The following is a 22,855-nucleotide window of genomic DNA, read 5'->3' as shown; positions in this document are numbered from 1 at the left end:
TCAAGGGATAAAAAGTAAGCCTGAATCCATGGCTCTAGTGTCATATCTGATGGTGCAGTCAGCAGTGATAAAATTCAGAACTAAACAGAGTGAAATTCGCCTATGCTTTAACATTTTACAGTCATCTCCTCCTGTCAGCAATGCATGTATAGTAGTGTGTCGACAAAGAGTAAAATTTGGGGATTAATGTTATGTATTTTCCCTCTTCTCTGCACCCTTGTTTTACGTGTATTCCAAAAGGCATCTGAACGGAAATTGTAGCCAATATATAGAGTCAATAACACAAATGGTAAACCGTTTGTAATTTATATAGCGCTCTACTATGCGGGGCAAGGACACTTCAGCATGCAGATGGGTCAAGACTGGGATCAAACTGCCAACCTTTCTGGTTGGAAAACGACCGCTCTACCCCTCAGCCACAGCCGCCACGTAGGCTACAATGAAACTATAGTGGACTTGAGTGTGCAAGTTCTTGATTTATTCCTCATTTGAAAGAAACATCAGCTAGTATACCATGTGTTATATCACTGCATAATTTCCCATGTATCTATGTATTATTTATTGATGTTTCCTCAACTCACTTTATTTTCATTAATGTACAATATTTATTTATGATTCCTCAGCTGGCGTCATTTCCATCTCCCATGATTGTGTCTAAACCGAGATGACAACGAAGTGAGGATAAGTGTGGAGGGTTGGCACTGAAGTGATGAGTTATTTTTTTGGTCATTGTTGTCAACCCTCGTCCTCCTCCCCCCATCACTTTCCTCTCTTTAAACCCCCCAGTACATGTCCGGACAGCAGGGGGCTGGAATCAAATTCTCTTTGCCTCCCCATCTTTGACCTGAATCTCACTGGGACCCATAGTAAAAGCTCAGAGTGGAGGAGAGAGGGAGTCTGGGAGGGAGGAATCAAGTGTGACACGGAGAGAGAGAGAGAGAGAGCTTGGCTTATATGTGTGTGTGTCTCTGTGTGTGTGTGTGTGTGTGTGTGTGTGTGAGAGAGCGTGATAAAGAGAACTGCAGAAGAGATTGTGAATAAGAGGGAATATAAATCCAACATGTTGTCTACCTATGCTGCACTACTCTGCAATAAGTTACAAAACTGTGAAGATCAAGTTCAAATTTCTTATGTAAAATGCAACCAGATGTTACTGGACTGCTTTACCTGAATTGACAAATGATGCAGCAGTGATTGCGAATTTCAGCTCTTTGAAATATTTCTGGGAAAAATATATGATAGGGTAAGATTTGGATCAGAAATAAACGTAGATGTCCAAACAATATATTTTGCACATGTGGACTAAATTATCAGCCATATATTATTTATGGTTGCTCAACATAAAGTCTAGATTTACATCTTCATATCCAGTCTGGATCTTGAACTCAGTTGTTTGCACTTCACCAGTTTGATATTGATAATCTAAACACACTACTTTTACCTAATGTGCCCAGACTACCTCCAGTGCCACCGCTGGGGGGTTCTTTATATTAACCAATATGTATATTTTATGCAATTGGAGAAATGATTTATATACAGTATGCACAATAGGGTTTCATTAACATAAATTAGTATTTCAGTTCATTACTGCAAAATGTATTTCCCTTCGGGATTGCTGTCTATTTTAGATGACGGCTGTGTTTTAACTCCTGTTGCTACTACTCTGTCCTCTCTCACCCTCAGTCGTGGTCCATATGGTTCATGGTGTCATATCTGATCCTGCCGGGTCCCTAATTAGTTTGTTTCTAAATGAGGATCTGTGTGTGTGTGTGTGTGTGTGTGCATAAATCTTTATAAATCATTATAAAACATTATTTAGAATGAATCCTGTTATTTTTTTCATCATCTGATTATTCATCCTCATTCACCAATATCTTCTTAACAATGTTCTTGAATCTGTTCTTTTCTAAGAAAAAATGTATTCATGACATCCTGTTAAGCTGCAGTATTGATGTATGTCATGTGTTCGAAAAATTACGAAATACACACAATTAAACAACCGGAAATGTCCATCACTTTTAGTTGTCCCTTTGAAACACTTCCATTGTCGTTTACTATAGTTCCAGCGTGTTTCTGTAATGTGGTGTGCATAATGTGTTGTGATGTGTTGTCAAATTGATGAAAAGGTTTTCTTACTTTGCTTGTGTTTTGTCTACTTGCATGTTTTTTCTTAAGTTGCAGTGCGTTGAGCTCTCAGGGCCACTGTACCAATGAGCATACGTAAACGTCCATTAATGCCCACTTTAAAGGGCATAAGACAGTGTTGTGTGCACACATAGGAATCACAGAAACGGGAAAGAGCATTTAAGAAGACAGGAATGATTGAACTAAAATCTCAAGACGGCGCCGAACCGGACTCAAACCATAAAAAAGTTGTTGCAGTGCGCACCTTGTGGTGCAGTTGTACACTTGGATTTCAGAATTAACAGGCCACACTAGGACGGAACATTTCACTAAAAGCTGTAGCAGAAAAACTATGGAACATGTGAAACATTTATATGTGAACACCAGTGTGTAAAATGGATGGGTGACTACTTGCTACTTATTATTCTCCTCTTCAACATGTTCAGTTGTTTAAAAAATATAAACTGCTCATAAAAGTGCCTTTTTTTGGAAAGATAAAGATAAGAAAATACTATGTTAATTTGTATCTTATCACACAACTGTAGGATTAAAGGTAAAAAAAAGAATGATTATTTTACACAAGCATTTCAGTTGTCAACTGTGCGTAAGAATGCTCTTCAGTGTGCGTAGATGCTGTTCTTACGTGAGAACAAAATAAGAAAACATTGGTCAATGTCAGAATCATCGCATAAACTGCGTAAGTGGTTTTTCAAGAATAAGTTTATTCTTAAGAATGGTTGGTAAATGGGTCCTATTGAATGTAGTATCCTTGGCGCTCTGGTGATACTTTTCAAATGACATTCACAGCAATTGCAACAAGAAATGAAGGGAAAGAGAGAGAGAGCGATAAAGAGATCCATCAGATGTCTTTCAGTACTAATGAGCCAGTGAATTGGACAGCAATCAAACTGAGAGAACACACCCCTTGCAAAGCTATCTTTATTAGGTTATTGCACTAACTAATATTCATTTTAGACGACCTAGTCCAAACTCTATCCCTAACCTTTCCCAGGACATCAGAAATAAAGTTTTGCCTCATTAGGACAGGGCCTTGGTCCCCATGAGGACTATTTCCGACACAGCCATCAGGGCAATATGGGGTTCAGTGTTTTCCCCAAGGACACTCCATCATACAGATTGGAGAAGCTGGGGATAGAATCGAATCTGATTACTGGGCAACCCTCTCTCAGCAAAAGCAGTCTCAAACTCCTTGAATTTAAACTCAATTCAATTCAGTTTGATTTGCCCAGCGCCAAATCACAACATATATTAGCACAAGCTCTTTTCATAGGCAAGATGAGACCTTACAATAAACCCAACAGTTTCCCCTTTGAGAAAGCATTCGGCGATCATGGAGAGTAAAACACTTTTAAGATACAGAGACCTCTGGCAGAACCAAACGCAATGTGCCTCAACCAGCTGAGGTGATAAAAGAGGAGAGAGGAGAAGTTGGTGGAATGTGGGGAGATAAAAGAGAGTTGGAGAGGGAGGAGAGGGAGGAGAGTGAGGACAGGTACACAATCATATTTAGGGTCTGTCAGACTGGTAGTCATAATAAAGATACAAATGGTGATACTTGATAGATGTTATGGTGTTATAGATGACAGCAGTTCTAGTAGTAGTAATAATACTAATATTTAATAATTATTTAGTCTATAATGAATATGTAATAACTGTGACTTTATGGGTCAATATGACCTGTTTACTATTATGTATGTAAATAATTGTAAATTGTTGTAACGTTTGTTTGGTGTTGAGTGGATCTCACTGACCCATTAAGGTAAAAATTTGATTCCCCAGATTTCCCTCAAAGAATAATTTATTAGAATCTGGTGGGTAAAAGTAGCAGTTCAAGATAACTGGGACCTCAACAATGCCTTGTGATAGCTCAAAAATAACTTAAGTTTTGAATTCCTTCAAATCTTCACCTAACTTGCACTTATTGTTACGGTTTGGTGGAGGAGATGGACCCAGGATGCAGAGGTTACAAACAAAAAGGTATTTAATATAATAAAAGGCTTTAAACAAGACAAAAACAAAACAGGAACACTAACACAAGTAACTCTGGCGACAAGGCACACGGAGAACAAGGAACGAGGAAGCTGTTTGAGACAGCAGGAAACAAACAAACCTATAGAAGTCTACGTGTAGAAATGTGTAGCACAACAACGAGTACAAACCGACCAACAGCTTGGGGAACACAGAGGGTTAAATAGACACAGAGGGAAGGCAGGAACAATTAACCACAGGTGAAACACATGAGGACTGGGAAGACAATCACCGAAAGGAAGTGAAGATAGAAACCACACACAAGGGACAGATACTACAAAATAAAGCAGGAAACAGAAAATACAAAGAGACTGAAATTAACAAACTAAAATGACAGGACATCACACTTATGGACTCAAACGGATCACTCCAACTACTAAACGTTTGTGCAAAAATTAATGCAGTAATTAAAACCTATTTTACTGTAGGATAAAAGGATATTTTATATCCAAAGGGTCAAAGGTCAACTGCAATGTGACCATTGAGACTATTTTCTTTCATTTGACCGGTTGGCAGTTGCCCACAACCATAAGGAGGTCATTCTAGTTTAAACTTGCTTCCTGTCAGGATGGCTTGAAGTGTTGAGTGTTGAGGGTTAAGACATGCTTTTAGGGTTAGATTTTGGTCTAACACAGGGGTAGGCATTTAGATGTGACGGTTGAAGTTAGTGGCTAGGGAAAGCACTAGGGGTCCCTTCCAATACAGTTAGACAGGGACATGTTTGTGTGTGTGTAAAGCAGTTGGCAGACACTCATGAGTACAGCTTTGTCATTCTTGTTAACAAAAGCCATTCAATGTGTGTGTGTGTGTGTGTGTGTGTGTGTGTATGTGTGTGTGTGTGTGTGTGCGTGTGTGTGTGTGCATTCAAATGAGGGTGTTATCTCCTTACCCAGGGTGCTCAGGGCCTTGTCTTGCCACCCTCTGATCCCTATCTTCCTCCCAGTCGTTCCCTCCATACCTCCCTCTTCCCTCATTCAAATTCTTGCCCCAACACTTTCCCCTCCCTCCATGTCTGTATACTAATTTCCATACGTCACACGCACACACACACACACACACACACACACACACACACACACACACACACACACATTTGAATCATAACACTTGTGAGGAACCTCCTGGCTGATAGAAAGAGTGTTCATCAGTAGGTTGACCACCTCATGAAATATATCAACAATGAATGGATGAATTGTCGAAACATACACTGATTATTTAAGAGCAATGCCTCATGGCTTTGTTGACAAGTCCCCCTTTCCTACAGATTGAACAATTTATTCTCAAAGTCCAGCTATTGTATGAGTTATAATTTATATAAAGTTTTAATGCCAAGCATTTAGAGTGTAAGTATATGACTATTGGTAAAGGCTGTACAATTTTGGATCAGCACTCAAGTGGCATTTAGCCGGAGCAGTACTGAGCCCGAAGCTTGCCCGTTATTTCTTTAGCTTTTTCTATTCGTCTTTAGGATGGCGCCTAATTGAACTTTAGAACTTGCAATCTATTGTATGATGGATTTTACATGAAATCAAAGTTGAACTTGCACCACATCACAGGGTATGAAGAATAGAGCCATGATATTTAAACACACCCTGTCACATATAGGTTAATGTGGAGATGGCGGAGGTATAAATTATAGTACCACTCTTGATACCCCCCCAACAAACCGTGATACAACCATGGCAGGACAATGCCTTTTAAGCTGGCACTATGCTACATGAAGGCCAATTAATCACTAATATAGAGTATGTGTGCTGGCATCTCCCATAATTATTTTGACCTGAGCTACATTTTATCCCCACAGGTGACTGTGAAGTATATAGCTGCTGTGAATTGATAGTTTACCATGAATAAAGACGGTACACTGTTGGAGTGTTTCAAAATATGGTGTGGCTGCTGAAGCACTGCACATATGAGGGATAGTTTAAAGGTAATACAGCAAGAGACCACTATATACTGTAGTGTAATTCCCTTGACCAGGTGTGTGCGTGTGTCTGTGTGTGTGTGAGAGAGAGCGTGAGAGAGAGAAAGAGAGAGTCTGTGTATGTGAGTGCGTGAGTGAGGGTGTGTGAGTGAGAGTGTGTGTGTGTGAGAGAAAGAGAGAGTATGCATGTGAGTGACTTTGTGTGTGTGTGTGTGTGAGAGAGAGAGAGAGAGAGAGTCTGTGTATGTGAGTGCGTGAGTGAGGGTGTGTGAGTGAGAGTGTGTGTGTGTGAGAGAAAGAGAGAGTATGCATGTGAGTGAGTTTGTGTGTGTGTGTGTGTGAGAGAGAGAGAGAGAGAGAGAGAGAGAGAGAGAGAGAGAGAGAGATTGTGCGTGTTTGTGTGTGGGTGTGGGTGTGGGTGAGTGTGTGTGTCAGGCTATGAATTTTATTACAGCTCCAAAATAGACTCTGGCCCCAAAGCCCAGGCCTCTACACATCTTCAATTTCAAAACGGTGGAGAGCGAACGGAGAGGGAGGGCAAGGAGGGGAGTGGGGGGAATGAATAGGCTGCTGTGAAGTAAAAAAAAAATAAAAAAGGGAGAGAAGGACCCAAAAGAATGGCAGTGAGGGGAGGAAAATGAAAGTGAGCTGATTCAATCTTCAAGCACCTTACAAGCGTTTGCGTCACGTTTCTTGTTTAAAAGGACAGGTTGGCGAGAGGATGTAGAGAAAGAGCGAGAAGTGTGGCGAGCTAGTGTTTGGGGGGAGGTCCACAATTCCGCCTCGTTTCTCCCCCTCCCTCTCTCACACATTTATTCCTTCTTCTCTCTTTTCCAAACTGTAGTGAAAAGATTAAATTGTTTACGAGTGCGAAGCATGGCTAGCTAGAGCGGATGAGCCAAGAGCGACAGAGATAGACATTCTAATTCACGTCTGTACTTAGCGCCCGGGTCCCTGTGTGGAACAACTAATTCTTTTATCTGTCTGCAACACTCAGGGCTTCAGCCACTTTCAAAGAAAAAGATATATATATTTATATATATATAGACAGAGAGAGAGAGAGAGAGAGAGAGAGAGAGAGAGAGAGAGAGAGAGAGAGAGAAATTGAAGAGGGGTGAGACAAAAATAATTGAATGGGGAAACATTTTCTTACACTGTGATAAAATAATCAATCTTTACTTGAATACTTTATTTAATTTTTTTCCTCTCATCTCCCCCATTCTCGTCACCCCCCAATCTCACAAAGAAGGGCTGTCCAAGTGCAGTCTTAACCCTTTATCTTGACTGAGCAGAAAGACATTGCCAGCATCTCTGTCTGAGTTGGGTTTGCGGGGAGTGGGAGGTTGTGTGTGTGTGGGTGTGTGTGTTTGTACTCGACCACATGCTAGTAATATGTGTGTAGGCTACATGTTAGTATGTGGTGGGATTGCACAGCTTGATGAGAGATGGACAGACTGGTGTGTGTTGGTGTGTGTATGTGTGTGTCTGCAAGGCGAGTAAGGTGGGGGGATACAGCATGGAGAAGAATTACTGTTATCTCCCAGGCAGAAGAGGGAAGGGGGGGAGATAAGAAACTGCTGCAGCCGACAGAGAGAGAGAGAGAGAGAGAAAACCAGGCTTGCAAGAAGTTGTATGTCGATGGGGCCCGCGCCGTTGTAAATTGGCAGGATATTCAGAGCGAGCTAGCCCTGCTTGTGTGACTGCATCCATCTCTTCTTTTTTTAAATCAGAGGTCTGCAATCCTGATAGTGGCATTGTGCGTGGTACACTGTATAGAAAGCTCATCAGTGCTGGTTGCCTATTGGGGTGTTATCAGACCTAGTAGGTAACTGCACGCTTATAGACTGCACCCAGATAATGGGGGGCAGAATAAAAGAGATAAAGGAGGGGGAGCTCTTCTCATTAACAGCTATCTCCTACACTGCAGACACTAGGTTGTATTGAGTGGTTCCTACGCTGCGCATAAATTAAAATGCACCCACAGAGAGGAAGTGGAGGGACTGAGGAAGAAGAGGATTCTTGAAAATGACAGTGAATCAAAAGGATGGGGTTGGGCGCCGTTGTGGAGTTTCCTCTCCTTTCGGTCTGAGTGAGCCCTGCCCACAGGCCGCAGAAGTACCATGACGTGTGTACTAATAAGAAAATGGACCAGCTGGTTGATGGATATGTCAGCATGTGTTGGTGCCTGTCTTACTTCACTGTTGGCCACAACAGAATGTCCATTCTACATCCAAACAGGGGCTTACAAACAGAGTTCTTCCCTCTGGCAGTGGCTTAAAGGGGACATATTATGAAAATGCAACTTTTTTAGTGCTTTTAGACGTTAATTTGGGTATCTGGCATGTCTACCGTCCCAAAAACTCTGGAAAAAAACAACTGCGATTTGTTGTGGTTCCTCTATGTCAGAAACTATACGCTATAGTGCATCGAATGGGATTGTGACCAGAATTGACGTCAAAGTCAGTCTACATGGCATAGCCCCCCCCGCCCCCCCCCCCCGGAGGCGGAGATCTCTTTTGAGAAAACTGAACACTTGCAGACAAGAAGACAAGTGAACCAGATCCCCGAAAGATGGTCGAGATTTAAACTGATGTTCTAGTCGTTTATTTGAGCCATCCTTGTAACACCGTACACCTTAATACAACTTTGAACAACTTAGAAACACCTTAAAACAACCGTGGACACCGTAAGACATTGTGCTTCTTCGGAGGGTTGCTAAAAACATAAACCTTTTCCGTAGCGCCGTTGTAGTCATCACAGGATGTCCGCGACTCTACCGGAACCGTTTCAAAATAAAATCATGTAACATTTTCACAATAAAACATTTTCACAATAAAATAACAGAAGTAACTTAAAAGTTACTTTGCCTAGTAACTAATTACTTTTGATATACAGTAACTGGTGAAGTAATTCAATTACTTTTAAAAGAAGTAACTAGTAACTGTAACTAAGTACTAATTTTCAGTAACTTGCCCAACTCTGGTTACGTGCCACAGCCCCCTCCTCATCTCGGGGCTGAGAAGCTGGGAAGCTGGGAAGCTGTAACGCTAACCAGCCGGGGAGCGGGGTGAGAGGCGGAGGTCTGGCCGAGAAGCAGAGCCGGCGGTCGGGGTAAGTTACGAGCCACAGCCCCCTCCTCAGCTCGGGGCAGCTGGGAGAAGCTGGGAAGCTAGACAGCTGGGACCAACATTTTTAACAAACATTTCATTAAGACCCCAAGGAACGATATCAACTGTGGTAAAATGGGCATAATATGTCCCTTTAAGCTGCAGTTCCACTGATGACCATCAGATGCTTCTTCCAAATATTATCCTCCCAAAAAAGTCAAAAATTCTACAGTACAAAGTGTTGCTGTTTATTTTCTGGGTGTGTACCGCTGGTGGGTGCTGGATCATGCCTGCCTGCAGAAGACGGTAAAACTTCATTGATGTTTTAACAATAACTGACATGGGCCGGATTTCTTCTCCTGCCTCTGATGGTCAGTCAGACTGTAATAGATGGTCTGTTTATTGACGGCAAACAGGAATCGAGAGCCTGAAGCACACATCACCATACATCTGTTTTTTATATGTGGCATGTCAATTAACCAAAAATATATTAATTTATGTGAGTTGGTCCTGAAGGTCTAAGCCCAAATCTAACGTTTGCTTTTACTCTTTTCAGGGGTTTAAGCTACTAAGCAGATCAGCCAGTCATAGAGCGCAGATGGCAATGTGATAGGACAGTGGATAGAAATGTGAAAAGATTCTCTATTCAGCTCAAACTGTGTTTCAGAGTAGTTTGCAACAAGTTGCCCTAAAACTGTATAGACTTTCTGTTCCTGCTGGCAAACAACTGTCCAGGGTTTACACCAGTCTACTTTTAACCAAGGCGTCATCACTAGATGAAAACCCGATCAAAATGATCATGTGGAACTTCCAGTTGGAAGAATGGAGGTGTAATGTTAAAAAAATCTAACTTAATACATTTGTGACTTCATGTACTGATTTAAAACATTGCACCTGCAGCAGAGGGAGTGGGTAGGAGTATTGTGGTTGCATCGCCCTGTACAGTGGCGACTGGTGATAAATGTATTGGGTGGGGAAAACAAACTGAAGGCACTCTCAATAAAAACAACAAAACAAACAATATGCTAATCCTGTAGCCTTCATTGAGCTGCTCAGCAATGCTAAGCCTAGCCTCACGGTGTCTAAATGACTGTGGGAACTTTCATTCCCTTTCCAGTTGGAAACAGTCCAGCTGCTAAATTTGCAAAGCGGGTCATACAAGACCAAGCTCCTTTATCCTCTTTTTCTTGTTGGGGTGTTTTTGTCAATAAATTACTGGATTTGACTCGGTTCCACTGGAAGTCGCTATATGATCGCATCGAGGGTTGACCAATCACATTTGATTTTGAAATACGTAAATCGATACCAATTCAAATTTAAATACGAAAATCTGCAACAACAAATTAAAGGACCCACAGGAAGTTTATGTATTTAGACAGAAGACAATTTTTCTTTAATTCTATTGAATGCTCACAGGCGCTTACGGTCTATCAGGTGCATATTTAATGTACTTGTATAATAGTAAACTATTATACTATTATATGATGAAATTATATCTAACATTTTTATAAAGGCTTTTCCCCTCAGGATGTCGGAGGAAGCTTCACGAGTTACAAGAAAGAAAGAAATGAAAGTAAAAAAAGCAATATTATCATCCTATTAATCTGGACTCCTCCTCCCCCTACATCATCGGTCCTGACACACAAGCATGTGCAAACATGCTGAACATATAACCCTGCACTAACACATGCTGCACTTTTAGCGAGTGTGTGTATGTGTGTATGGACAAGACAATCATCAGCTGGCAGAGCCCACATCTTCCTGATAGCCCCCTCTCTCTCTCCCAGCCTATCCTTTTCTCTTTCTTGCTCTCTTGTCTCTCCTCCTTCACAATAGAGTCTGTGCCTTCATTTGCATGGTGCAATTGGATCTCGGAAGCAGTGTGCTGTGGCTAGACAAGTGTAGCAATACAGGGGTACAAGTTACTATGAGGGAAGGTTAATACAGACAATAAGGGAGGCAGATAATGGGAATTGGGCTCCTGTTTTTCAAACCTCTTATCGGCCCCGGTGCGAGAAATCAGGACCCTGCTTTGAATGAAGAGGTGGGGGGTATTTAAAGGGGCAGCTCTGTCAAGAGCACTACTGTCATGTCCCTACACGAACGTGGTTTGTCTTGTGACATTTCCACAAATGTGGGGGGGTTGGGGTGAGGGGTAAGGGTGCCAGTAGTAGGCGATGGTAGTACGGTAGCATGGAGAGATTAAGCCTGCCCTGACAAACTCTACTGTGCTGCCTCATCCGACATGTCCTGACTTCAGTCATGTGTGTACAATACCTTGAAAAGAATAAAAGAAGGAAGAAACTGATGCAGTTGTGGATTTTGACATAGCTGTTCATTCCATTGTATCCATGTCCATTCCTCAGTTTCTGTTCATAATGTTTTTTCCTAGTGGATGGGTAGGGGCTAGGGGGTATTGTTTACTATAAGGGCTCAGAAGGGCCTGTGCATACCTGGCATCAGCATGCGTCTTGGGTTATGTCTTCACGTTCAGGTGTAAATGCTACAAAGATCCAGGAGGAGTTGGTCTGGACTGCCAAAGCCAAGTTATTTTAGCTGTGTGTACAGCAAGGGTTGGAACCTTCCTATAAGCCATTTTATGACCATGTAATTTTATTCCCATTCTAAATCAAACAAAAAAAAAAGTATATAAACCAGTGTCCTATTTTAGCATTATTTGAAGGAAATTTTAAGTTATTCTAATTTTTTTCAGAATGTGAATCTCTGAGGAAATGTTGATTTCATTTGCTTCTGTCCGCTCAGCACAAGGACACTGCACCTTTTGGTTAGTAGATGACCCTCTCTTAATCCTGAGCCACAGCTCCAGAAAATGATAAGAACTGATTTATATTTAAAATATAACTAAATATTGTTGCTTGCATGTATTTATAGACAGACAGCACCAAAGCAAATCCAAGCGTCAAATCCTTCTTTGTTTACAATGCGGTGCAAATGACAGGAGGTGATGATTACCACATTGTCTAAACAAGCAGTGTAGGTGTGCAGCTCTGCTTACACCCTTCACCTCCCGTCCCCTTACCTCCCATCTCTCTCCCAGTGCCCCTAGAAGGTTGAGGCACCCAATTACCATGCGCTCACACAGGTCCTAACTATAATACGATGGCTGTGCATTTCTCATCCCTTTCTTAAGGAGACGATGGAAAGAAGGAGCATAGTAAGGGAGGGCAGGGGGCTTCATATGGGAGTGGATGGCAGTGAATGTTGTTCAGGGATAACTGTACTGCCTCATATTCGCAATAAAGTTTGAGCCTCTGTGGAGTTTAGAATGTGTGTGTTTCCATGTTTGCATGTGTGTGTTTGTCCATATTTGCGTGTGTGCATGCAGCAGGGGATTGGTTGGATGGACTGGCAATGGGGGAGAGTTCTTAATCATTCCCCATCCTCTTGTCATGTGGTGATGATGTGGTTCCCATCATCATGACATTTAAAATATTCAATAATTATCTCACTGACTTGATGAGCGTACGGTGATGCTTATACCCCTGACACACATTTTTGCACACACACTGGAATAAATAAATAATGGGACGGTATCATTTTGCATGCACTTGCATCATTTTCAAGGAGCAGTTGTTAGATACCTTATGGCCTTTTGTGAGACTGCAGCCAAAATGCTGGAGCTCTCTGATAATTATGAGGCCATGAGGGCGGCTATGGCTGAGGTGGTAGAGCAGTTTGAGTGGTCATCAACATTAGAAAAGTGGTATATTAATATAGGCCTTTTATCATTGTTAACATAAATGTGAAAATATATAGACAAAGCATCTGGGTGCGTACAGACATGACTGCTTTTGGAGTGGAAGAACTTGAAAAACTCTGAGTAATTTTGCATGTAGGGGAGGATTTTGGCTTTTCAATATTACAGATGAAAAGGTGGTGAAGAAAAACATTACAATATGTAAGCGCTGTGTAAGTGACCAAAACACTCAGTGGGAGTTCTCAGTGAATTGGATTTACCACTTTGTTTGGAAGATTCTTCTACGAAAGCCCAAGAACTTCTTACTTGCTTGCGACCAAACAAGAAATGGTACAAGCACCTACCGACAAACTCACATGGAAATCATTGTTGTTGCAATATTTTAAACAATGGGAAGCTATATACTATACATTTGAACTAAGACAAAAAAAACAGATGGACCCCCGATATAAAATCTAACACAACACATTTTTAAGTCTGATAATGGCATAAAAGTAGCAGAGAAGGTCCTGCAGGTGCTCCAACTGCTAGATGACCTTTTCCAGGAAAACCTTTGCAAGTAGGACAGCTGATCCTCATAAAGGAGATGGCATCCTACAAGGATTGTTGTATTCAAGTGGAAAGTGATCCACTGGAATAAGTGTACCCACTGTGTCATGATAGTAAAATGGTACCTTGCTTTAGCTGGCTCTTCAGGAGGTAGTGAGTAGGAACTCTCCATGACAAGGGACATGGTGACTGCAAAGAGGTCTACCAGCATATATTTGAAAAATAATTCACAAAATATAGGCTCATGCCTGCATTGTTACATATAACAATGCATCTTGTTAAGTGTCTTTTTACATGTATTATAATTGATAGCTATTTACTGTTAAAAATGTATTATTGGATTGTCTCATAGGGCTTAAAAAGGTGGGATATATTGGAATCCTTGATTTATATCATGTTATTGGCAAATTACCTCGCCATGAGTGTTCCTTAGCTTTCTTAATGGATAAATTTCACGATCAAAATGCTACATTCACAGACAATAGATTGCATGCTACTCTTCATGAATTGAGGTACTCCAAACCGTTAATTGATAGTAGAGATAGTGTGAACCACCACATGTGATTGAAACATTTCAGTTAATCTGTAAATCTAAATAATAATAATAATAAAAGTAATACAGGTAACCAATTCTGCTAATCTAATCTCTTCTGGCACATTGTTCCAAAATTTCCCAATTGGCAAAAGCACTGTCTCCTTTGTTTTTCAATCTTAATTTCAGAAGGAATCGCACAGTTTACAAGACTATCTCAGACTGCGTCCTGGCTCGTAGGAAGATAAGATGTCTGAAGTTTGGGGAAGGGCCAGCCCATGGATGGCTTTATAAGTAATTAAAATTATTTAAAAATCAATCTGAAAATAAACAGACAGCCAGTGCAAGGATGCTAAAATATTGGAAATAAAAAGTGATAGCGTTATATTTTGGAGATTTTGGTAGAATAGCTTTTTCAAGGATTTTGGAAACTTTTGAAACAGGTCTTGTTTTAGTTTTTTAAGCAGTTGTCCAACTAAAGCACTGTTGAAATGAAAAGGAATAATACCGGAAATCAGGGAATTAGACTGCTCCAAAAAATTAAGGTGACGATTAATGGTCAAACTACAACACAAAGTCAGTTCAAATTCAGTGATAACAATCTGTCCATTTAGGAATCACAAGTGATTGTAAATCAATTTCACCTGCTTTTCTCCAAATAAAGAGACAACAGGTGCAATGGAGAGACAAAAGCAGGACAACCCCCAGAAATGATATGGTTTTACATGTGGTGGCCACAGATAATTGCTCTCTGCTTATCCTTCCTGACTGATTCTTCTCTAGTCTTCTCTTCTGCTAGTAGCAAACCCTTAGACCGCTCAGCCATTCTGACTGCAAAAGCTGATTAAATTGAATCCAAAGCTGTCCAAGATATAAGCGATAGTGAGTGTTAATCAGTAAGTGTATTTCATGTCCTGACCTTGACAACGTAGACAGGACAGTGTTCTATAAATGTGATACATCTGTAACAGATATCACCAAACAGTAACAGTAACAGTCATCACACAATCCAAAGCGGTCCAAGACATCAGCGATAGTGAGTGTTAATAAGTTGAAACAGGTCCTATGCATCGGGTGAAAATATCTTGTAGAATGTATTGAGAATCTGTACAGGTAGAAAGATGTTATCAAGGTTCATGTTGAGACAGTAAGTGTATTTCATGTCCTGATTTTGACTATGTAGACAGGACAACGTTCTATAAATGTGATACATCTGTAACAGGTCCCACCGAGATTTGAACTCGGATCGCTGGAGTCAAAGTCCAGAGTGCTAACCATTACACCATGGAACCCTGCTTACCTGGGATATCTTAAGCTCAAAAGATTATTCATGTGTAAATGTACAGTGGGTGATGTCCCCAATGGGATAGCTTTTTCTCAACGCTTTGCTCCCTTTTAAAATCAGGTCACAGTGGGACAATAAATAATCAGAGAAAAAGTGGCTGAAAAATATAACTTCCCACCCTCCTCCCTCTGTGCCTGTTTAAACAAAATCAAATCCTGGTTTTCCTCCAATTTCCTGAAATTAAACAGTGAAAAAACGGAGGCAGTCCTCATTGGCTCCAAACACACCCTCACCAAACAGCCCAGTTTCACCCTCACCATAGACAACACCTTGGTTTCCCCCTCTCCCCAGGTTAAGAGCTTGGGTGTCGTCCTCGACAGCACCCTATCATTCCATACCCACATCAACAACACTATCCGGTCTGCCTACTTCCACATCCGCAATATCAACCGACTCCGCCCCTCACTCACTCCCAACACCGCCGCAATCCTGGTTCACTCCCTTGTCACTTCCCGCCTGGATTACTGCAATTCCCTTCTCTTTGGTCTCCCACACAAACTCCTCCATAAACTTCAACTGGTACAGAATGCTGCTGCCCGTATCGTCACTAGAACACCATCCATCAGTCACATCACCCCCGTTCTACATCAACTTCACTGGCTTCCTATTAAACACGGCATTGACTATAAAATCCTCCTCCATACATTTAAGGCCATCCATAACCTCGCTCCTCCATACCTTTCGGCCCTCCTCCATATCAATGCCCCTACCCGGTCGCTCAGGTCTGCTTCCTTCATCAGCCTGACCGTCCCCCGAGTCCATCTGTCCACCATGGGACCTAGAGCCTTCAGCCACTCTGCCCCTCACCTCTGGAACTCCCTCCCCCCTGACATCAGGAACATTGACCAAAATTCACTCACTCTTTTTAAATCTTGCATTAAAACCCACCTGTTTAGGCAGGCATATAACTTTTAATGTTCCTGTCTGCTGAAGCTGTTGTTCTGCTGCTGCTCTGCTTTGTGCATTTTAAAATTTTTTAATTAACTGTATTGTTGACTGTTGTACGGCGACCTTGAGTATCCTGAAAGGCGCCTTATAAATAAAATGTATTATTATTATTATTATTATTATTACTTTGCTACATTCGGTCAGGCAAAGTAAAAGCAGTATTGTGATATTTGCAAGGTTGAAGGTACCCTTTCAAAACAAAATCCACTGATGAAATGAAGGACAAAATACCTGACAAGGAGGTCCGGAAAACACCGTGTTGTTCGAGGTTGGCAACAACAATAAGTGCAGGTGAAAATTGGTCCTCCATTGTGATACAGTGGGTGATGTCCCTAATGGGATAGCTTTTTCTCAACGCTTTGCTCCCTTTCAAAATCAGGTTACAGTGGGACAATAAATAATCAGAGAAAAAGTGGCTGATAACTATCACTTTGCTACATTCGGTCAGGCAAAGTAAAAGCAGTATTGTGATATGTGCAAGGTTGAAGGTTGTTCAAAACAAAATCCACTGATGAAATGAAGGACAAAATACCTGAAGAAAGATAGCACTAATACACCGTGTTGTTCGAGGTTGGCAACAACAATAAGTGCAGGTGAAAATTGGTCCTCCATTGTCACAGGTATCGAACCGATCATACTTAATGGCAAGTTGTCAGAGGTGAGATTTGAACCCATGCCTCCAAAGGAGACTGCGACCTGAAGGCAGCGCCTTAGACCTGAACGCAGCGCCTTAGACCGGTCGGCCATTCTGATTGCAAAATTTGATGACATTGAATCCAAAACAGTCCAAGACATCAGCGATAGTGAGTGTTAATAAGTTGAAACAGGTCCTGTGCATCGGGTGAAAATATCTTGTAGAATGTATTGAGAATCTGTACAGGTAGCAAGATGTTATCAAGGTTCTTGTTAAGACAGTAAGTGTATTTCATGTCCTGATTTTGACCATGTAGACAGGAAAGCGTTCTATAAATGTGATACATCTGTAACAGGTCCCACTGAGATTTGAACTCAGTCGCTGGAGTCAAAGTCCAGAGTGCTAACCATTACACCATGGAACCCTGCTTACCTGGGATATCTTAAGCTCAAAACATAATTCATGTGTAAATGTACAGTGGGTGATGTCCCCAATGGGATAGCTTTTTCTCAACGCTTTGCTCCCTTTTAAAATCAGGTCACAGTGGGACAATAAATAATCAGAGAAAAAGTGGCTGAAAAATATCACTTTGCTACATTCGGTCAGGCAAAGTAAAAGCAGTATTGTGATATGTGCAAGGTTGAAGGTACCCGTTCAAAACAAAATCCACTGATGAAATGAAGGACAAAATACCTGAAGAAAGATAGCACTAATACACCGTGTTGTTCGAGGTTGGCAACAACAATAAGTGCAGGTGAAAATTGGTCCTCCATTGTCAAAGGTATCGAACCTATCATACTTAATGGCAAGTTGTCAGAGGTGAGATTTGAACCCACGCCTCCAAAGGAGACTGCGACCTGAAGGCAGCGCCTTAGACCTGAACGCAGCGCCTTAGACCGGTCGGCCATTCTGATTGCAAAATCTGATGACATTGAATCCAAAACGGTCCAAAACATCAGCGATAGTGAGTGTTAATAAGTTGAAACAGGTCCTGTGCATCGGGTGAAAATATCTTGTAGAATGTATTGAGAATCTGTACAGGTAGCAAGATGTTATCAAGGTTCATGTTGAGACAGTAAGTGTATTTCATGTCATGGATATCTTAGGCTCAAAAGATAATTTACGTGTAAATGTACAGTGGGTGATGTCCCCAATGGGATTCGAGGTTGGCAACAACAATAAGTGCAGGTGAAAATTGGTCCTCCATTGCCACAGGTATCGAACGTATCATACTTAATGGCAAGTTGTCAGAGGTGAGATTTGAACCCACGCCTCCAATGGAGACTGCGACCTGAAGGCAGCGCCTTAGATCTGAACGCAGCTCCTTAGACCGGTCGGCCATTTTGATTGCAAAATCCGATGACATTGAATCCAAAGCGATCCAAGACATCAGCGATAGTGAGTGTTAATAAGTTGAAACAGGTCCTATGCATCGGGTGAAAATATCTTGAAGAATGTATTGAGAATCTGTACAGGTAGCAAGATGTTATCAAGGTTCATGTTGAGACAGTAAGTGTATTTCATGTCCTGATTTTGACTATGTAGACAGGACAGCGTTCTATAAATGTGATACATCTGTAACAGGTCCCACCGAGATTTGAACTCGGATCGCTGGAGTCAAAGTCCAGAGTGCTAACCATTACACCATGGAACCCTGCTTACCTGGGATATCTTAAGCTCAAAAGATAATTCATGTGTAAATGTACAGTGGGTGATGTCCCCAATGGGATAGCTTTTTCTCAACGCTTTGCTCCCTTTTAAAATCAGGTCACAGTGGGACAATAAATAATCAGAGAAAAAGTGGCTGAAAAATATCACTTTGCTACATTCGGTCAGGCAAAGTAAAAGCAGTATTGTGATATGTGCAAGGTTGAAGGTACCCGTTCAAAACAAAATCTACTGATGAAATGAAGGACAAAATACCTGAAGAAAGATAGCACTAATACACCGTGTTGTTCGAGGTTGGCAACAACAATAAGTGCAGGTGAAAATTGGTCCTCCATTGTCAAAGGTATCGAACCTATCATACTTAATGGCAAGTTGTCAGAGGTGAGATTTGAACCCACGCCTCCAAAGGAGACTGCGACCTGAAGGCAGCGCCTTAGACCTGAACGCAGCGCCTTAGACCGGTCGGCCATTCTGATTGCAAAATCTGATGACATTGAATCCAAAACGGTCCAAAACATCAGCGATAGTGAGTGTTAATAAGTTGAAACAGGTCCTGTGCATCGGGTGAAAATATCTTGTAGAATGTATTGAGAATCTGTACAGGTAGCAAGATGTTATCAAGGTTCATGTTGAGACAGTAAGTGTATTTCATGTCATGGATATCTTAGGCTCAAAAGATAATTTACGTGTAAATGTACAGTGGGTGATGTCCCCAATGGGATAGCTTTTTCTCAACGCTTTGCTCCCTTTTAAAATCAGGTCACAGTGGGACAATAAATAATCAGAGAAAAAGTGGCTGATAACTATCACTTTGCTACATTCGGTCAGGCAAAGTAAAAGCAGTATTGTGATATTTGCAAGGTTGAAGGTACCCTTTCAAAACAAAATCCACTGATGAAATGAAGGACAAAATACCTGAAGAAAGATAGCACTAATTGACAAGGAGGTCCGGAATACAACGTGTTGTTCGAGGTTGGCAACAACAATAAGCGCAAGTGAAAATTGGTCCTCCATTGCCACACTTTTCGAACCTATCATACTTAATGGCAAGCTGTCAGAAGTGGGATTTGAACCCACACCTCCAATGTAGACTGCGACCTGAAGGCAGCGCCTTAGATCTGAACGCAGCGCTTTAGACCGGTTGGCTATTCTGATTGCAAAATCTGATGACATTGAATCCAAAGCGGTCCAAGACATCAGCGATAGTGAGTGTTAATAAGTTGAAACAGGTCCTATGCATCGGGTGAAAATATCTTGTAGAATGTATTGAGAATCTGTACAGGTAGCAAGATGTTATCAAGGTTCATGTTGAGACAGTAAGTGTATTTCATGTCCTGATTTTGACTATGTAGACAGGACAGCGTTCTATAAATGTGATACATCTGTAAAAGGTCCCACCGAGATTTGAACTCGGATCGCTGGAGTCAAAGTCCAGAGTGCTAACCATTACACCGAACCCTGCTTACCTGGGATATCTTAAGCTCAAAAGATAATTCATGTGTAAATGTACAGTGGGTGATGTCCCCAATGGGATAGCTTTTTCTCAACGCTTTGCTCCCTTTCAAAATCAGGTCACAGTGGGACAATAAATAATCAAAGAAAAAGTGGCTGAAAAATATCACATTGCTACATTCGGTCAGGCAAAGTAAAAGCAGTATTGTGATATTTGCAAGGTTGAAGGTACCCTTTCAAAACAAAATCCACTGATGAAATGAAGGACAAAATACCTGAAGAAAGATAGCACTAATTGACAAGGAGATCCGGAATACAACGTGTTGTTCGAGGTTGGCAACAACAATAATTGCAGGTGAAAATTGGTCCTCCATTGCCACAGGTATCGAACGTATCATACTTAATGTCAAGTTGTCAGAGGTGAGATTTGAACCCACGCCTCCAATGGAGACTGCGACCTGAAGGCAGCGCCTTAGATCTGAACGCAGCTCCTTAGACCGGTCGGCCATTTTGATTACAAAATCCGATGACATTGAATCCAAAGCAATCCAAGACATCAGCGATAGTGAGTGTTAATAAGTTGAAACAGGTCCTATGCATCGGGGGAAAATATCTTGTAGAATGTATTGAGAATCTGTACAGGTAGCAAGATGTTATCAAGGTTCATGTCAAGACAGTAAGTGTATTTCGTGTCCTGATTTTGACTATGTAGACAGGACAGCGTTCTATAAATGTGATACATCTGTAACAGGTCCCACCGAGATTTGAACTCGGATCGCTGGAGTCAAAGTCCAGAGTGCTAACCATTACACCATGGAACCCTGCTTACCTGGGATATCTTAAGCTCAAAAGATAATTCATGTGTAAATGTACAGTGGGTGATGTCCCCAATGGGATAGCTTTTTCTCAACGCTTTGCTCCCTTTTAAAATCAGGTCACAGTGGGACAATAAATAATCAGAGAAAAAGTGGCTGAAAAATATCACTTTGCTACATTCGGTCAGGCAAAGTAAAAGCAGTATTGTGATATTTGCAAGGTTGAAGGTACCCTTTCAAAACAAAATCCACTGATGAAATGAAGGACAAAATACCTGAAGAAAGATAGCACTAATTGACAAGGAGGTCCGGAATACACCGTGTTGTTCGAGGTTGGCAACAACAATAAGTGCAGGTGAAAATTGGTCCTCCATTGCCACAGGTATCGAACCTATCATAATTAATGGCAATTTGTCAGAGGTGAGATTTGAACCCACGCCTCCAATGGAGACTGCGACCTGAAGGCAGCGCCTTAGACCTGAACGCAGCGCATTAGACTGGTCGGCCATTCTGATTGCAAAATCTGATGACATTGAATCCAAAACGGTCCAAGACATCAGCGATAGTGAGTGTTAATAAGTTGAAACAGGTCCTAAGTTGAAACAGATACATCTGTAACAAGTCCCACCGAGATTTGAACTCGGATCGCTGGAGTCAAAGTCCAGAGTGCTAACCATTACACCATGGAACCCTGCTTACCTGGGATATCTTAGGCTCAAAGGATAATTTATGTGTAAATGTACAGTGGGTGATGTCCCCAATGGGATAGCTTTTTCTCAACGCTTTGCTCCCTTTTAAAATCAGGTCACAGTGGGACAATAAATAATCAGAGAAAAAGTGGCTGAAAAATATCACTTTGCTACATTTGGTCAGGCAAAGTAAAAGCAGTATTGTGATATTTGCAAGGTTGAAGGTACCCTTTCAAAACAAAATCCACTGATGAAATGAAGGACAAAATACCTGAAGAAAGATAGCACTAATTGACAAGGAGGTCCGGAATACACCGTGTTGTTCGAGGTTGGCAACAACAATAAGTGCAGGTGAAAATTGGTCCTCCATTGCCACAGGTATCGAACCTATCATAATTAATGGCAATTTGTCAGAGGTGAGATTTGAACCCACGCCTCCAATGGAGACTGCGACCTGAAGGCAGCGCCTTAGACCTGAACGCAGCGCATTAGACTGGTCGGCCATTCTGATTGCAAAATCTGATGACATTGAATCCAAAACGGTCCAAGACATCAGCGATAGTGAGTGTTAATAAGTTGAAACAGGTCCTAAGTTGAAACAGATACATCTGTAACAAGTCCCACCGAGATTTGAACTCGGATCGCTGGAGTCAAAGTCCAGAGTGCTAACCATTACACCATGGAACCCTGCTTACCTGGGATATCTTAGGCTCAAAGGATAATTTATGTGTAAATGTACAGTGGGTGATGTCCCCAATGGGATAGCTTTTTCTCAACGCTTTGCTCCCTTTTAAAATCAGGTCACAGTGGGACAATAAATAATCAGAGAAAAAGTGGCTGAAAAATATCACTTTGCTACATTTGGTCAGGCAAAGTAAAAGCAGTATTGTGATATGTGCAAGGTTGAAGGTACCCGTTCAAAACAAAATCCACTGATGAAATGAAGGACAAAATACCTGAAGAAAGATAGCACTAATACACCGTGTTGTTCGAGGTTGGCAACAACAATAAGTGCAGGTGAAAATTGGTCCTCCATTGTCAAAGGTATCGAACCTATCATACTTAATGGCAAGTTGTCAGAGGTGAGATTTGAACCCACGCCTCCAAAGGAGACTGCGACCTGAAGGCAGCGCCTTAGACCTGAACGCAGCGCCTTAGACCGGTCGGCCATTCTGATTGCAAAATCTGATGACATTGAATCCAAAACGGTCCAAAACATCAGCGATAGTGAGTGTTAATAAGTTGAAACAGGTCCTGTGCATCGGGTGAAAATATCTTGTAGAATGTATTGAGAATCTGTA

General features: G+C 41.5%; 6 non-coding genes across 6 annotated transcripts; all 6 read right to left on the bottom strand.

The window, feature by feature from the left end:
* Positions 1-15,223: 15,223 nt before the first annotated feature.
* trnaq-uug (transfer RNA glutamine (anticodon UUG)) lies at positions 15,224-15,295 on the bottom strand. The gene has a single exon. It is a non-coding gene; the product is annotated as a tRNA-Gln (tRNA).
* Positions 15,296-17,283: 1,988 nt separating this feature from the next.
* trnaq-uug (transfer RNA glutamine (anticodon UUG)) lies at positions 17,284-17,354 on the bottom strand. The gene has a single exon. It is a non-coding gene; the product is annotated as a tRNA-Gln (tRNA).
* Positions 17,355-18,512: 1,158 nt separating this feature from the next.
* Positions 18,513-18,584, bottom strand: trnaq-uug (transfer RNA glutamine (anticodon UUG)). The gene has a single exon. It is a non-coding gene; the product is annotated as a tRNA-Gln (tRNA).
* Positions 18,585-20,799: 2,215 nt separating this feature from the next.
* trnaq-uug (transfer RNA glutamine (anticodon UUG)) lies at positions 20,800-20,871 on the bottom strand. The gene has a single exon. It is a non-coding gene; the product is annotated as a tRNA-Gln (tRNA).
* Positions 20,872-21,484: 613 nt separating this feature from the next.
* trnaq-uug (transfer RNA glutamine (anticodon UUG)) lies at positions 21,485-21,556 on the bottom strand. Its single transcript has one exon. It is a non-coding gene; the product is annotated as a tRNA-Gln (tRNA).
* A 613-nt stretch (positions 21,557-22,169) lies between these two features.
* trnaq-uug (transfer RNA glutamine (anticodon UUG)) lies at positions 22,170-22,241 on the bottom strand. The gene has a single exon. It is a non-coding gene; the product is annotated as a tRNA-Gln (tRNA).
* Positions 22,242-22,855: the final 614 nt, after the last annotated feature.

This window comes from Pleuronectes platessa, chromosome 5 (assembly GCF_947347685.1).
Source record: "Pleuronectes platessa chromosome 5, fPlePla1.1, whole genome shotgun sequence".
NCBI classification, from domain to species: Eukaryota; Metazoa; Chordata; class Actinopteri; order Pleuronectiformes; family Pleuronectidae; genus Pleuronectes; species Pleuronectes platessa.
This window is presented reverse-complemented; position numbering and strand designations above follow the sequence as displayed.